Here is a 17,024-nt window from a genome sequence, read left to right on the forward strand (position 1 = left end):
AATACATATTCATGTATGAGTTATTAAATGTGAATTGTACACTTTTAGTAATGTTAACCTATGAGTTAATGCTCTTATATTTACATTTAAACTAACCTTGAAAAATAAAGATGAACAATAAAATTCATACTAATAATTTAAATGTCAATTATTCTTAGAACCACATTAAATAACAAATAGAAAGTACCATCTCTCTCTCTCTCTCTCTCTCTCTCTCTCTCTCTCTCACACACACACACACACACACACACGCACACACACACGGGGGTGGGGAGGGAGAGGAGCAGGGAGGCGCATACGGTGGGTAGGTGTGGAAGAGGAATTAATAGATAGGATGTGTGAATACACAGAAGAAAGAAAACACTTTTTTAGTAGCTTTAACAGCAATTTCCCCCTGCTTTAAGAATGAGAGACCTCACTTCTTCATTTTGCACCAGGCCCCACAAATTAATGTAGCCTGCCCTGACTGTATACTTAAAATTTTTCATAATACAATTTTGGGAAAAATCCTACCTATTCTTTAAATATTAACACAAAACTCCTGTGCAGCATTGTCTTAACATGTAATTTTGATAGTAATTTTTTAACAATTTAAAATTGGATACATAATAATTGTACATATTTCTAGGATACAGTATGATATTTTGATTACATATATAGAATATGGAGTGCTTCATGAATTTGAGTGTCATCCTGGTGCAGGGATCATGCTAATCTCTGTATCATTCTAATTTTGGTAAAAGTGTTGCCTGAAATTAGCATGAAACTACAGTAACCTTTTAGTCCTTTGAGGTCCTAGTGGAAAGGTCAGCTGTATTATTATTTGGCTGTACAACACTGAGAATGCTTTTTCCCTTCCTGAGTTTATGTCTTGAACAATGAAGAGGTTGAAATAGATGGTGCTTTCTGAAAGTACTCAAGTTGGGAGACTGTGATTCTCTCATTTATACCATTTAAAAGCCTTTATTTATATATAGCTGGTATTTGGGAATGACCACTTTGGATTTGAGCATTTGGAGAAAGTGCCACCTCCCTTGTCTATTTCTATTCTCATGATGGGTTTGCATATAGTAGGCACTTATGAGCTGTTGTCTGGATAAATTAATAAATAAATAAATGAGCTGTTATTTGTGTGTCACCTCATGGCTGCTTCAGAATCAACCATTTTATTCTCTTTTATCATAAGAAAGTTCGCATGAAGTCTATGTTGTAGAAAGTCTGAATGTGATAGAAGTGAGCTCTGATACTGCCCTGGGACATCAACCAGCCTCTTGGTGCCACTCTCTTCCCTTGTGAGGTAAAGTTTTCCCTCTTTCCACACTCTTTGCATTTCTGAGGTCTTAAACTCATATCTCAAATCCTCAGCGTGTGAGTGTGTGTGTGTGTGTGGGGGGTAGGTCCACCCTGCTCACCAGGCTTGGTGATATGTGTCCAGCTCAGAGGTCCATAAAGGAATTGGGTAATGGGCAGAGTGTCTCATGTGGGTTGAAGTCTCAGCCCCACAGGGGACCTTTAAAACTTCCCATCCATACTAGAGACTTTTATTTCCCACACCCGCTGGAGGGGTGGAGTGAGGCACAATGTGGGGAGGATGGCTTTGTGAAGTCCAACACCTTGAGGCAGTGAGCCATGAATACTGACAGAAGAGTAGTCTGGGCCTTTGGAAGCCCTGAGCTGCCCATTTCCTTGCCACTGGCCAGCACACTTTGATGGCATTACTAAACCATATTAGCCCCACTCCCTCTAGCCCCACTTTCCACTTTCACAAGCTCTACTCGTCACTTCTTAATGAATCAGGCAGAATTTTTCCAGCTGGGCTTGGTATTGGTTTCCCCAAATGACCCTTTAAAAGTTCAGATTTGAATCCATGGATCTGTCTGAGCAGGAGGCGGGCCTCATACATCACTGAACACTCATCTTCTCAGAAGGTCGAGGCCTTGGCATGGTTGGGTGTTGATGTCTTTATGGATGGAAAATGTTGGTTTTGCATTCTATCAGTAACCCCCACAGAGGTGATATTGGGATTTAGGGAATCTAATCATTTGGAAAATGCTTGATTGGAGCCAGCTCTAGCCTCATTTATATTTTGGAAAGAGAAGATAATGACTTGAACTACAGAGATGGCTACCCCTCCACAATCTTGTGAGACAGGCTATGGAATTACCAAGCTGGCAATGTCCACTGAGTTGGGTGATAGGGAGGCAAATTCAAGGAGAAACACAACAAAAGATCAAAAGCAGTAGTGGTGAGAGTACTGGGTTGGGAATCAGCAGATCAGGGTTCCAGTTCTGACGCTTTTATACTCTTACTTTTTCATCATGTTACATTGAGTAAATTTCTTTCATCTCAATTCCCTCATAAAAAATGAAGATCTTTTCAGCTCTGATCTGTGTCATTTGAGACGATAATTTTCTCCTTTACTGGATTACCTACTTTTTTATGCCCTGGATGTACACTTTCCTGGTAGTTTGACTTTTAAAAAATTACTTAACCTCTCTGTTTTATTCTCCTTATCTATAAAATGAGGATGATGATGATGATGATAAATACTTATAGGAATGTTATAAGGAATAATTATTTCAATTTACAGTTGTTTCCACTTCAATTTATACTTAAGAGTATTGCCTGGCACTTATTAAATATAATAATATTGTTAGCAGCTATTATTATTATTATTATACTTCTCTAGGCTATCCTAAAAAAGCCAGGGTAGAATATCTGAGATTCCAGGCTCTAGCTTTTCCTTCCTCTCTGAGATGATATACCATCTAGTGGTTGCTTTCCTAGGCTTTTAGACACATAACTCACCTCCATTTGGGGAAAGCCACCTTCTGCCCTTCTATTGCATAGCACCTTGGGGCTGCTTTCTAAATGGGGCCTCAATCTGGACCTCTTTAGAAAACAGTTCATCTAATATTTGGATTTACTTTCCCAACCTGGATGGTTTTGTTCATCTTCTCAAATGTGCTTCTTCAACTTCTGACTGGTATTTACCTTTTCTCAGTCAAGATGGCCAGTAGTGGAGAGTAGGGGGATATGGATGGGATAGATGTGAGATAAGCAGGGCAGAAAGGAAGTTGAGGATTGTCTTGTCAGAATTCATTTTCATAAAGGGTTTCTGTGCCTCTGGGACATCCATATGACCAATCCATGCCCTTGATTCTTTTTCTGTTGGTGTACCTAGTTAATTCAAACATATGGATAAATAAATTTTTATGAATTCAGTGGCAGCCTCTGTGAAGTAGCATTTGAGTTTGAATTTGGGTCATAGAAATACAAAATGTTATAGACATAGGGGGCCTTAGAAATGATCTCATACAATTTCTTCCTTCTATAATGTATTGAGGAAATTGAGGCCCCCAAAAGGGATGGGATTTTCCCAGGATCATACAGCAGAGTTGAGGCTAGAATCTAGGTAATTTGGTACATAGTTGTGGTCCCTTTACCTATATAAATTTGTTACTGGGTAGTTTTTCAAGGCATAGGACATTAAACAAACAGAGCGACTCCAAGCATATTAGAGTGTGGGAAGGTGAATGGAGATGTTTCAGGATACTGAGAGTTTTTGGTTCCCCTCAAAATCCCTTGTAGGCATTTGCCTTTTCTGCCTTCAAACAGGGCCAGACTTGCTGATTTTCAAGTCTAGGAGAGCCAGATTTTCAGGGTTCCTTGTCCCCAACTGTACTGCCATTGTTGGGTGGGGCCAGGAGGAGAGGCCTTGCAGCTGGATTTCCTATGTGTCTCCAGGGCCTGGGAGGAGCTTGTCACTCTGGAGCAGTACACAAGGCTCCCAGCATCTGCTTTGAGGTGCTTGGTCACGCCATCCAAAGACAACGAAGAGATATGAATAGAATTGATGGAAGAGTGAATCAGGGGTCACCGTCTGGTTTGCTCGGCAGCCAGTCCATGGGAGCGGCGGAGCAAAGAGAACAAAGCACAGTGTGAGCCCCTGGCCAACAAAATAACCTAATAAATAGAGGTTGCACACCCCAGGGAGCACAGTGGAGTTTCTGGCAGGATGGGGCAGTAGTCATTCTGAACAAACAAGATCTTAATTTATGTCTAAGCAGAGCAAGATTAGAAACCTGCTTCACATTCCTCCTAGAGAGTGTTTCCGAAAATCAGCCAAGTGAATTTCCTCCATTTGGATACAGAGCAGAGAAGCCATGCACATGGCCTTCTAAACATAGTTCCTGGGCCACTGCACTGGCAGTCACAGGCATGAACTTCAAGGTAGCAGTATCTGATGCCAACTTGTTGTGCCAAGTCAAGGGTAGGGACAGTCTTGTCTGGATCAACATCAAGATCTAAATGGCCTGCTCGGAGCATTGTATATCTGTGCCAATAGCTGACTGACTGTGCAGTTCAGCTTCTCCTGAAGATCTTAAACTATTTTTTTTTCTGCCTATGTTTCTTTCCTATCTAGAACAGTCTTCTATTTATGAGCCATAAAGCTGTCACTTTTACTCCATTCAGTTCTTTCCTATAAACTTATCTTTATTCTTCCATAGGAGATCATCAAAAGGAAGGAAAAAGAGGAGGTATAATGAAGGATTTTTAATCTTGAAGCTGGAAGATTCTCCAAAGATCATCTAAAATAATCTCTTGAGGCACTAAGTTTCAACTACTATTTACATTCTGGTGACCCTCAATTCTATATGTCCATTATCATTCCCAAGTTGCAAATAATGTATCAAGGCACTTGTATGTACCACAGGAACCATAATATTAACATGTTCAACATGGAATCCATCATATTACTAATAAACATGATCCTACTCTTGAGTTTCCAATTTTTCTTGGTGGCATGATTATCTACCAGCTACCTAACCTAGAAACTATAAAGTCATCCATATATCACCAGCTTCCATTACCTGCTAGACCCAAATTCCTCAGCAAGTCCTGTTGATTTTATCTCCTAAATATATTTCAACTCCATCTGCTTTGTTCTATTTCCATTGCCTTTATTTAAACCCTTATTGCTTTATTTTATTCTACTAGGACTTGAACCCAGGGGCTCTTTACCACTGAGCTATACCCCAGCCCTTTTTATTTTATTTTATTTTGAGACAGGGTTTTACTAAGTTTTTTTTTTTAAAGAGAGAGAGAGAGAGAGAGAGAGAGAGAGAGAGAGAGAGAGAGAGAGAGAATATTTTTTAATATTTATTTTTTAGTTTTCGGTGGACACAACATCTTTATTTGTATGTGGTGCTAAGGATTGAACCCAGCGACCCGTGCACACCAGGCGAGCATGGTACTGCTTAAGCTACATCCCCAGCCCCTTACTAAGTTTTAAGGCTGTCCTTGAACTTGTGATCCTCCTGTCTTAGCCTTCCAAGTCACTGGGATTACAGGTGTGAGCCACTATACCTGGCCAAACCCTCATGACTTTAGATCAGAACTATTGTTATTATCTCCTACCTGATGTCCCTACCACCAATCTGGGCCCCCTCTACTTCATTTTCTACAATGCCAAAATAATCTTAAAATATAAATCTGATATGGAACTCTGGATCCTTAAATCCTTCAATGGCTTCCCATTCCTCTTAAGAGAAAGTTCAAATTCCTTTCAGGGCCTGTAAGATCCGGCATGATCCTTTCACATAAACTTTTTTTTTTTCTTTTGTTGTTTTTGCCATTCTCTTTCTTGCTATTTAAGCTACAGCAATGCTGAGCTGTTTGAAGTCCCCTGCAGACACCAATTTGTTTAAGGTATCCATAACCGTTTATGCCATCTCCATCTTCTTGGTTTGAGTCTTCTCTCCATACTCTTTTGCCTGGCAACTTTTTATTACTTCATCTCAGACATCTTTCCATATTGAGTGAGGTTATGTACCTGTGTGATCCCACAGAATCTCATTGCATTCCATATCATATATCTTTATCATACCCTATTATAATTATCTGTTTTCCTATCTCATGCAGTATAGTGTATATGACTTTTTGAGTTGCTTGTCTGTAGCCTCAGTACCTAGTACACTGTTTGGTATATATTTGGTACTCAAAAATTGCTTTCTGAATGAATGAAATGGGTAGATTTAGCTACTTTTTAATTCAGCCAGCCCTTTTTTATCTAGTGCATTCCCACTCATTGACTCATTCTGTCACTCCCAGCAAGTCCAGGAGATTGAGTGGGTATTTTTGTGAGTATGATTCTTTATAGGGCTATTCTTATGGGTGACTCTTTTGAAGTTTTTATTGTAGAGGCAGCAAATTTGAGATTTTGCCTTTTGCAAATGCAAGAGCTATCCAAAGATGCTACATAACTTGCCTCAGCTTACAAAGCTAATTAATAGTCAATCCTAAATCCTGATTTCTAGACTCCCATCCCAAGGATCTTTTTCCTGCCTCCACCTGTTTCTAAATCATGGTTTTGAAACATTTATGTAAATCATAGAGAGGTCCTCAGGATGATTAGGTTTCATTTATCTTTTTTTGATGATTGTTTTGAAAGTGAAACTCTCATATCAAAAATTAACTATTTCTGGGGCTGGGGATGTGGCTCAAGCGGTAGCGTGCTCACCTGGCATGTGAGGGGTGCTGGGTTCTATCCTCAGCACCACATAAAAATAAAATAAAGATGTTGTGTCCACTGAAAACTAAAAAATAAATATTAAAAAATTCTCTCTCTCTCTCTTCTCTCTCTTTAAAAAAAATTAACTATTTCAAGGTGTTCGATATAGTGGCAGGTAGAATATTTACAACATTGTGCAATCATCACTTCTATCTAGTTCTAAAACATTACATCACCCCAAAAGAAAAGTCTATACACATCAATCATTTATGCCCCATTTCCCACCCCCATCCTCTGGTAATTACTTTCTTTTTTTAAATTTATTTTTTAGTTGTAGTTGGGTACAATATCTTTAATTAATTCATTTATTTTTATGTGGTGCTGAGGACCGAACCCAGGGCCTCACCCGTAATAGGGGAGCGCTCTACCGCTGAGCCACAACCCCAGCCCCTGATACTGACTTTCTATCACTATGAATTTACCTATTCTGGATATTTGATATAAATGGATTCATACCATATATGACTTTTTGTGTATGGCTTATTTACCAGGCATAATGTTTTTGAGGTTCATTCATCTTGTAACCTTTATCAGTTCTTCATCTCTATGGACAAATAATTTTTCACTATGTTTATATTCCACACTTGTTTATCATCTGTTCATCATTGATGGACATATTTGGTTTATTTCTAACTTTGGACTATTGATGAATATTTGTGTAAAAGTACATGCTTGCCTGGAGTGCTTGATTTCAATGCTTCTCCTTCTCTTCCTTCTCCTTCTCTTCTTCCTCCTCCTTTTTTGTGGTTTCATGATCAAACCCAAGGCCTCATAATGCTTATTTTCAATTTGGGGAATATATGTGTAAGCTGAATTGGTGGGTCACGTGGTAATACTGTTTAACTTTTTGAAGACATGCCACACTATTTTCCATAGCAGTGTACCATTTGAGATTCTGACCAGCAATGCATGAGGGTTTTAATTTTTCCACATCCTCCCCAATACTTAACATCTGGTGGGTGTGAAGTGGTAGCTCAATGTGGTTTTGATTCACATTTCCCTGATGGCTAATACTGTGGAGCATCATTTCCTGTACTTATTGGCTGTTTGTATATCTTCCTTAGAGAAATATCTATTTAAGTCCCTTGCCTATTTTTCATTGGGTTGTTTGTCTTATTGCTGTTGAGATGTAAACATTCCTTAAATACTCTGAATATGAGACCTTTATCGTATATGTGGTTTACTAATACTTTCTCTCATTCTGTAGGTTGTCTTTTCACTTTGTAATAGTGTACTTTTATGCATAAAAATTTTAAAAATAGAAGTCCAATTTATCTATTTTTTTTCTTTTGTGTGGTTTGTGCTTTGGCTTTCATAAGTAAGAATCCACTTCCAAATGTAAGGTCATGAAGAATTACCCCTGTGTTTTAAAATTGAGGTATGATTTATAAATAAACATTGCTTATATTTAAGGTATAAAATTGATGTTTTTGGTGTACATATATATTATTAAATGATTTATATGTTAATTAGATTGAAAAATCTAATCAACTTCTTTATCATCTCAAACATTTATGTTTTTAATGTGTATATGAGAATACTTGAGGTCTACTCTCAGCAAATTTCTTCTATACAATATTATTAGTCACCATAATGTACATCAAATCTCAAGAATTTTTCATATTTTTATTATTAGTTAATTTATTTTTTGGTGCTGGGGATTGAATCCAGGGATGCTAATTTGCTGAGGCTGGCTTTGAACTTGTGATCCTCCTGCCTCAGTCTCCCAAGTTGTGATTAGAGGCATGTGCCACCATGCATGGCCTGTATTATTATTATTTTTTGAGATGGAGTCTGCCTATGTTACTCAGGCTGATGTTGAACTTCTGGGCTGAAGTGCTCATTCTGCCTCAGCCTCCTAAGGAGCTGGGATGACAGGCACATGCCACTGTGTCCTCGTGGTGTTTTCTTATTTTAAAAAGGTTATTGTAATATTTTCAACAACTTAATAAATAGTTCTTTGACTAGCCAGGTATAGTGGTACATCTGTAGTCCTCAGTACTGGGAGTTGAGGCAGGAGCATCAGTTGAACCAAAATGAACCTGGGCAATATAAGTAGACCCTGTCTCAAAACAAAATTCTCTTGATGATTGTACATGTACAAGGCTATTTGTTAATATTCAGAAACATCATAATAATGGTGATTTCCTGGTTTGTAATGTTCAATAATTATAAGGAGATACTTCATAAAAGTGCTGTCAAATCAGTAAGACTGCATTATGCATTCATTTTCAGGATTGCTGATAACCTGGACATATTTTCCCACAAATAACCTTGGCACCTTGTGTCACAATGTCCAACTTGCTCCCGTTTACTTCACTGACAGTGTCTTTGGTAATAAGACCAAAAGTTGAGTATAGTAGGGATGAGGCATTATCTTTTATTTTTTTTAATTTTTTTGTCATGTTCCTACAAAAATAGTTTTCTATTTTTAATTTTATTGGTTCTTTTTAGTTATACATGACAGTAGAATTCATTCTGATATAATTATACAAGCATGGAATATATCTTATTCTAATTAGGACCCCATTCTTATGGATGTACATGATGGTGGGAAGCAATTATTTTTTATACTAAATTTTGGCAGGTTTAAAAGGTGGCTTTCAGTTCAGGATGTGTCACATGGGTCTTCATGAAATTTAAGCCCATTGTCTTAATTAATCTTTATATTTAGGTGGTTTTCTCATAATGTGATCTTCAACAAAGCAGACATTAGGAGCCATGCAGTCTTTTCTTTTTTTTTTCCATTCAAGTAAATTTTAATATTCAGGTTCCTCTCTAGGCACAAACTTTGGGTAGAGAGGCTTACCATTTTCCTGCCTTCTTTTTTCATTGTAAAAATCATATTGGGAAATAGTTTCTCTTGATAGTCTTTGTGGAGCAGATAGGCAGATACTGCTTCCTGTGGAGTCTTTTCAACATTCTTTTGTTTGGTGTGTCTCTTTTCATACATCTCAGTCATTTTTTTTCTTTATTTTCTCAGCATGCTGCTGATTAAGGTAGTTTAGCCTTCAACACAATCCTTTTTTTTCTTCTTTGAACATTCATGAGCCTCCTAACTTTGCTTCATTTTCTTTTTTCTCATGCTAGTCCAAATGATATCAATAGCATTTACAGAGTAATTCAATATGTCAATTTTGTGGCTCTGTAACAGTCACAGAGCTACTGGATACAGCCACCAGGGTACAAAGAAACTCTCAATTTTCAGGTTTCAGAGATGAGTGACTCTGTATAGCACACATCAGGAAAAATAGCTCATTGTAGTTTTGATTTGCAGTTCTCTGATGATTAATTATGTTCAGAATCTTTTCATTTACCCATTGGCAATTTGTATGTCTGTCTTCTTTGCCAAAATGTCTATTTAGGTCTTTTCCCCATTTTACATGGATTATTATTTTTTACCTATTATATTGTGATTTCTATCTATTTTAGCTATTAATCCTTTATTGGATACAGGGTTTACAAAAATATTTTCTTTTCCTAAGTTGCCTTCATTTTGTTGATTGCTTCCTTTGCTGTGAAGAATATCTTTTAGATTGATGAAGTTTTACTTACTTGTTCATTTTTGTTTTTGTTTTCTGTGCTTTTGGTGTCAAATTTTAAAAAAAAATTGTTGCAGAGACCAGTGTTACAGAGTTTTCCCCCATGTCTTGTCCTAGGAGTTTTATGGTTTCAGGTGTTCTGTTTATATTTTTAATCCATTTTGAGTTAATGTTTATGGTACAAGATAAGGATTCCAGTTTTATTCTTTTGCATGCAAATATCCAGTTTTCTCAGAAAAATTTATTGAAGAGACTATCTTCTCATTGTATACTCTTTCCACCTTTGTGTGTGTGTGTGTGTGTGTGTGTGTATGCATGCATGCACATGAGTATTTGTGTGTTTGAGTCATTAGTTTTTTTCTTCCACACTTTTTATTGGTGCATTGTAGTTGTACATATTGGTGGGATTTGTTGTTACATATTAATACATACACACAATAAAACAGGTAGTTTGTTCAATATCCTCCCCAACTTTTGCCACCATTTTTGAAGATTAGATGACTGTATGTGTGCAGGTTTTTTTTCTGGGATCTCTATACTGCTCCATTGGTCTATGGGTCTTCCCTTATGATACTAACAGAGTGGGTTTGTGTGTGTGTGTGTGTGTGTGTGTGTGTGTGGTCCTGGGGATTGAACCCAGGGCCTTGTACATATAGCACTCTACCAACTGAACTATATCCCCAGCCCTACCCTAGTGTTTTGATTACTATAGCTTTGTAATATAATTTGAAATTAGAAAGTATGATGCCCTTATCTTTTATTTCTTCAGGATTGCTTTTGTTATTCAGGATCTGTTGGGGTTCCATACAAATTTTAGGATTAAAAAAATAGTTCTGTGAATTATGTCATTGGAATTTGATAGGTATTTCAATGGATTTGCAGTTCTCTTTGGGCAGTATGGATACTTTAATAATATTAATTCTGATCTTGAACATAAGATATATTTACATTTATTTGTTTCTTCTACAATTTCTTTTATCAATGTTTTATAGTTTTCAGTGAAGAGATCTTTTACCTCTTAGTCAGTTTTTGTCACTGTGATAAAAATACCTGACAATAACAACTTAAAGGAGGAAAGATTTACTTTGGCTCATGGTTTCAAATATTTCAGCCCTTGGTTGGCTAGCTGCATTGCTTTGGGGATGAGGCAAGGCAGAACGTCATGGTGGAAGGGTGTGGCAGAGAAAAATTGTCAGTTCATGGCAGCTGGGAAGCAGAGCGAGGGAGGGAGAGACAGAAAGAAGAACAAGGAGGAGGAGGAGGGGAAGGAGGAGGAAGGGAACTGGGACAAGATATCATCCCCAAGGGCATGCCCTCAGCAACTTTCTTACTTCAACCATGCCTACAGTTTCCATCACCTTCCAGTAGTTCATTCAGGTATCATGGAATAATCCACTGATGAGGTCAGAGCCTCATGGACCAATAACTTCCCAAAGCTCCATCTCTGAACATTGGTGCATTGGGAGACCAAGTGATCAACACATGAGTATTTGGGGGACTCTATATCCAAGCCTCTTTGGGTAAATTTATTCCTATGGGCTTTACTCTTTACTGCTATTATGAATGAGATTTTCACTTTTTTGTGGGTAATTTCATTTTTAGTATATAGAAGTGCACTGACTTTTTCAAATATTGATTTTGTATCCTGAAAATTTAATGAATTCATTTATTAGTTCTTATGGTTTTTTGGTAGTCTTTAGGGTTTTTAATATATAAGATGATGCCTGTTTTGGGGACAATTTTACTTCTTCCTTTCTGATTTGAAAGCCTTTTATTTCTTTTTCCATGTCTAATTGTTTGGGCTAGGTCTTCTATTTTTATTTCAGTGCTGGTATTAAACCCAGGATCTGTGCACAGTAGGCAGTCTCTACCACTGAGCTTTGATCCAAGCCTGAGGTCTTTTAATACTATGTTTAGAAGTGGCAAGAGTGGGTATCCTTGTCTGGCATCTGATCTTAGATTTGCAACATTGACTATGATGTTAGCTGTGGGCCTCTGTTTTGTTGAAGTTCATTCTTTCTATACTCAAATTGTTGATTTAAAAAAAAATCATGAAAAGATGTTGAATTTTGTCATATGTTTCTGCATTTTTTGAGATATGATTTTCTCATCATTCTGCTAACTGTGATATATCAAATTTGTTGATTTGTATGTTTTAAATGATCCTTACATGTCAGGGATAAATTCCACTTGACCATGGTGTACAATTATTTTAATATGTTTTTAATTTGATTTCCTAGTATTTTTTTAAAGAATTTTTGCATGTATGTTTCTCAGAGATATTAGCCTGTAATTTTTTTCTTGCAGTATGCTTGTCTGGTTGGTATGAGGGTAATGCCTTGTAAAATAAAATTGGAAATGTTCCATCCTTTTCAGTTTTGGGGGAGAGTTTGAGATTTGTTATTAGTCCTTAAATGTTTCATAGAATTTAGGTGAAGCCATCAAGTCTTGAACTTTTCTTTTGTGGGGACTTCTTATTACTGATTCAAACTGCTTTCTATTATTAGTCTGGTCAGATTTTTCTACTTATTCATGATTCAATCTTCATAGGTTGCCTCTACCAATTTATCCATTTCTTTATGTTTTCCATTTGTTGGTGTATAACTTCATAGTGGTCACTTATGATCCTTTGTATTTCTATGGTATCAGTTGTAATGTCTCCTCTTCATTTCTGATTTTATTTATTTGAGTCTTTTCTTATTTTTCTTAGTTTATCTAAAATTTTGTGAATTTCATTTATCTTCACAAAACCAACTCATTTCATTGATCTCATCTTTGGATTTTCTTGACTATGTTTCTTTTCTTTTTTTCCCCTCTCATTTGTATTATTTTCTTCTTTCTATTAACTATGGACTTACTTTTTTCTACTTAAAGTTTTTACCTGAGGTGTAACATTAGGTTGTTTACTTAAGTTCCTTCTTTTATAATGTAGGCATTTTCACTATAAAGCTCCCTCTTAGGCTTTAGGTGCATCTCATAATCTTTGGATGCTGCATTTCTGTTTGTATCAAGATTTTTTTCATTTCCCCTTTGATTTCTTTATCTTTTTTGGCTCATTGATTGTTCAAGAGACTCATTTAATTTTCATATATTTGTGAATTTTACAGTCTTCCTCATGTTACTGATTCTAGTTTCATACCATTGTGGTCAAAATGGATATGTGATATGATTTCAATCTTCTTAAAGTCATTAGGACTTGTTTTGTGGCCTGACATATTATCTATCCTAGAGAAAGTTCTTCGTTTGCTTGAGAAGAATATGAATTATGTTTTTGTTGAATAAAATATTTTGTATATGTCTGTTAGGTGTATTTGGTCTAAAGTATAGTTCAAGTCCAATGTTACCTTATTAATTTTCTGTCTGGATGAGCTATATTGAAGTAGAGTATTGACATCTTCTGTTCTTAATATATTGCTGTTCATAACTCCTTTCATATTTCTGAGTATTTGCTTTGTATATTTATATGCATAAATATTTACCATTTTTGTATATTCTTGATTAATTGACCCAATTATCATCCTAATATGACTTCCTCTTGTGATAGTTTCTGATTTGAGGTCTGTTTCATCTAATTTGTCATTTACATGGTATATCTTTCTCCATTACCTCAATTTCAGTCTACATATATCCTTAAAGATTAAGCAGTTCTCCTATATGTAGCAGATAGTTGGGTCTTATTCATATGTACATTCAGCCACTTTGTCTTTTGATTGTTAAATGTAGTCTATTACATTTAAAGTAATTTTTAAATTTTTAAAAATGTTTATCTTTTTTAGTTGTAGGTGGATACAATATCTTTATTTCATTTTAATGTGGTGCTGAGAATCGAACCCAGTGCCTCACATGTGCTAGGCAGGCACTCTACCACTGAGCCACAACCCCAGTACCCCCATTTAAAATAAATTTTAAAAGTTTTTTTTTTTTTTAGTTGTCAGTGTACCTTTATATTATATGTGATGCTGAGAATCAAACCCAGGGCCTCACATGTGTTAGGCTAGTGTTCTACCACTGAGCTACAACCTCAGCCCTAAAGTAATTTTTGTAGGTAAGGATTTACTGTTATCATTTTATTAATTGCTTTCTGGTTGTTTTGTAAAGGCTTTGTTTCTTTCTTCCTCTATCGTTGTCTTCCTTTGTTATTTGATAATTTTCTGTAGTAGTGTTCTTTGTTTTGTTTCTCTTTAACTTTAGTGTATCTACTATAGATTTTGCTTTGTGGCAACCATAAGGCTTAGATAAAACATTTTATAATTATTATCAGTTTATTTTATTTTATTATTTTTTAAATATTCCAAATATATTTATAATAAAATTATGAAATAAAATGTCAGGAATGGGCAACTAATAATAAAGTTTTTATACAGAAGAAGGGCATCATTAGCTGTTCAAATTTATGATTCAGGGGCTAAGAAACCAAGTACATAAGTTTCCTCACATGTCCTTGCTGAAATGTTCTCCACTTGGTCAGCCTGAGAATGGTTAAGGAACCACTCTGTCCACTCTTAGTTTCCCAGAAAGAGGTCCATCCAAGCCAAGCCCTAACACAGTCCACACTAAGGTCCATACCAGATCACCCACCCTGGCTGACCAAGAATTTTTCCTCTTTCCCTTTTTTGCTTCTCCTCTGCCCACAACCTCTTATTTCATCTCAAACACAACTACTGTAAGATGTTTTATTTAATTGGAAAAATCTGAATGAAGAACCAAATTTCGTTCCCTTGAAGAAAACATTACCACAGCTTAAATATATTGGGAAGAGGGGGGATAAGAGTGCACTGTCCATACTGGCTCTTTCACTGTCTTACCTGACTCTGAGGCCCTATCAGATGGGAATCACAGGTGTCCAAGAGAATTCTGCTAGGCCTTCTAATATGGCCTTGAGAGCAGCTGTTAACATCTGCTTCTGGCCCACAGACTGCTGAAATCCTGAGAGCTGCCATGGCAGTTATAAAAACGTGTGAATAAACAGAATGCACAAGGACTAGATGATTGGTGTTTTCAGCTAGTTACAGGCAGTAACACTTCAACTAGGAAGGAAAATATATAATTTATCAAAAAATAGTTCTAATATATAGAAAAACATCTCGATCCTCTGGGGCCAAGACCTGCCCCTTATTTACATTCACAAAGCCACTGAGTGAACCAAGTAACTGGCTAGGGAACAGTGAGGCAAGGCCTCCTTTGTGGGGTATGCCAGTCACCTACTGTGTAATCAGATGAAGAAAAAAACAGAAGGTCATTTGCTCATTTTTTGAGAGGACAGGGGAATCACTGGAGGCAAAAGAGACAAGACTTGTCTTGTATTAGTTTCAATTCCTTATAAGCCCTAAAATAGAATTTGAAATCTTGGACCAATGTCCTGTGTCCATGAGAATCAAGGTTAAACAAGTTACTGATCAGAATGGTTTGTTGCCATACTACCAACATGTCATATTCCTTTGCATTTTTTCCCCTCAAAATCCAGGTGGTTAAGGGATTGGTTGGAGAAAGTACCAAAGAACTAAAGTAAAAAGGGTCATACAGAGAGGACACTACACCAGCTTCTTGGCCTCAAAGAAGCTCTTGAGATGACGCATCTGCCAAATGCCAGTAAGGATAAGGATGACTGTCTGAGCGATGGACCACCACAGGACCCTCTGGTTGGTACTCTCACTGGTCAGACGGAAGCGTTCTTCACGATATCTCTGGTAATCCTTCTCCTTCTGGATCTGTTCCACTTGATCAAGTAACTGGCGAGCACGGAGCTGCAGTTCCGTCAGCTTATTCTTAGCTGCAATCTCAGGGTAGTTGTTGGCATGCTCCCCGACCTGGATGTCTAGGTGCACACACAGTTTGCCACTGGCGAAGAGGGCCATTCTAGTGGAATTGGAGTGCAGACAAATCTGATGTTCACCGGGAGTGTGGGAGGTGAACGTGAAACGGCCCTCGGAGCCATACTGTCGGGACAGTACCACCTTACCGTCGGGGTCCTTCACCTCCACATGCATGCCCAGGCCAGGGGTCGAGGGAAGGAAAACCTCCTTCTGCTTGTCTCACATCTGGGTTCGATAGTTGCCGATGACCATGGTCTCGTCGGGGATTTCCTCGATGAAGCAACGCTTCTCTGTCTCGCCGATGTGGAAGTAGAGCCCCTGGGTGCCGGCAGCACACATCACGAGCAACAGAAACGCCGGTCGCCCCATAGCCGGCAGGCCCCTACCCACGACACCTGCCATCGTGCCTGATACCCCCGCGTGCCTATCAGTTTATTTTAATCTTTTAACAGCTTTGCATACAATAGCTCAGCACTTTTACTTCCCCAATTTTATATTTTTGATGTCACAGTTTACAACTTTCTTATTGTGTATGGATAATTAAGTTATTTTAGATATAGTTAGTTTTAATTACTTCTGTCTTAACCTTTATACTAGAAATAAAAGTGGTTTACACACTGTCCTTCCAGTATTACAATATTATGAATTTAAGTCTATATTTACCTCTACCAGTGAGTTTTATTCTTTCATATTTACATCATTAATTAGTGGCATTTTGTTTCAGCTAGAAAAACTCTCTTTAGTATTACTTTGAACATTTTGAATATATCATCTCACTCTCTCCTGGCCTGCATGGTTTTTGTGTAGAAATCTGCTAATGGTCTCATTGAGGTTCCCATATATATGAGGGGTCTCCTTTCTCTGGGTCTTTGATTTTTGATAATATGATTATAACACATCTTGGTGAAGTCTTCTTTGAACTGAATCCTTTGGAGATCATTGAGCTTAACATACCTGGAATTTTATCTTTCTCCAGATTTGGGAAGTTTTCATCCATTATTCCTTTAAATATGCCTCTATTTCTTTTTTTTTCTTTTTCTTTCTCTGAGGCAAGCTTCAAATATATGTGTTGCATCCAGGGATAATTGCAAGCAT

At 37.2% G+C, this 17,024-nt stretch overlaps 1 non-coding gene and 2 pseudogenes across 1 annotated transcript; all 3 read right to left on the minus strand.

Annotated features, from left to right (window-relative positions):
- Positions 1 to 657: 657 nt before the first annotated feature.
- On the minus strand, positions 658 to 762 carry LOC114081517 (U6 spliceosomal RNA). Its single transcript, XR_003580818.1, has one exon. It is a non-coding gene; the product is annotated as a U6 spliceosomal RNA (small nuclear RNA).
- An 8,015-nt stretch (positions 763 to 8,777) lies between these two features.
- LOC139703129 (ribosome biogenesis protein NSA2 homolog pseudogene) lies at positions 8,778 to 15,056 on the minus strand (annotated as a pseudogene).
- Positions 15,057 to 15,565: 509 nt separating this feature from the next.
- Positions 15,566 to 16,334, minus strand: LOC114081471 (transmembrane emp24 domain-containing protein 4 pseudogene; annotated as a pseudogene).
- Positions 16,335 to 17,024: the final 690 nt, after the last annotated feature.

Source organism: Marmota flaviventris, chromosome X (assembly GCF_047511675.1).
Source record: "Marmota flaviventris isolate mMarFla1 chromosome X, mMarFla1.hap1, whole genome shotgun sequence".
In the NCBI taxonomy this organism is placed as follows: Eukaryota; Metazoa; Chordata; class Mammalia; order Rodentia; family Sciuridae; genus Marmota; species Marmota flaviventris.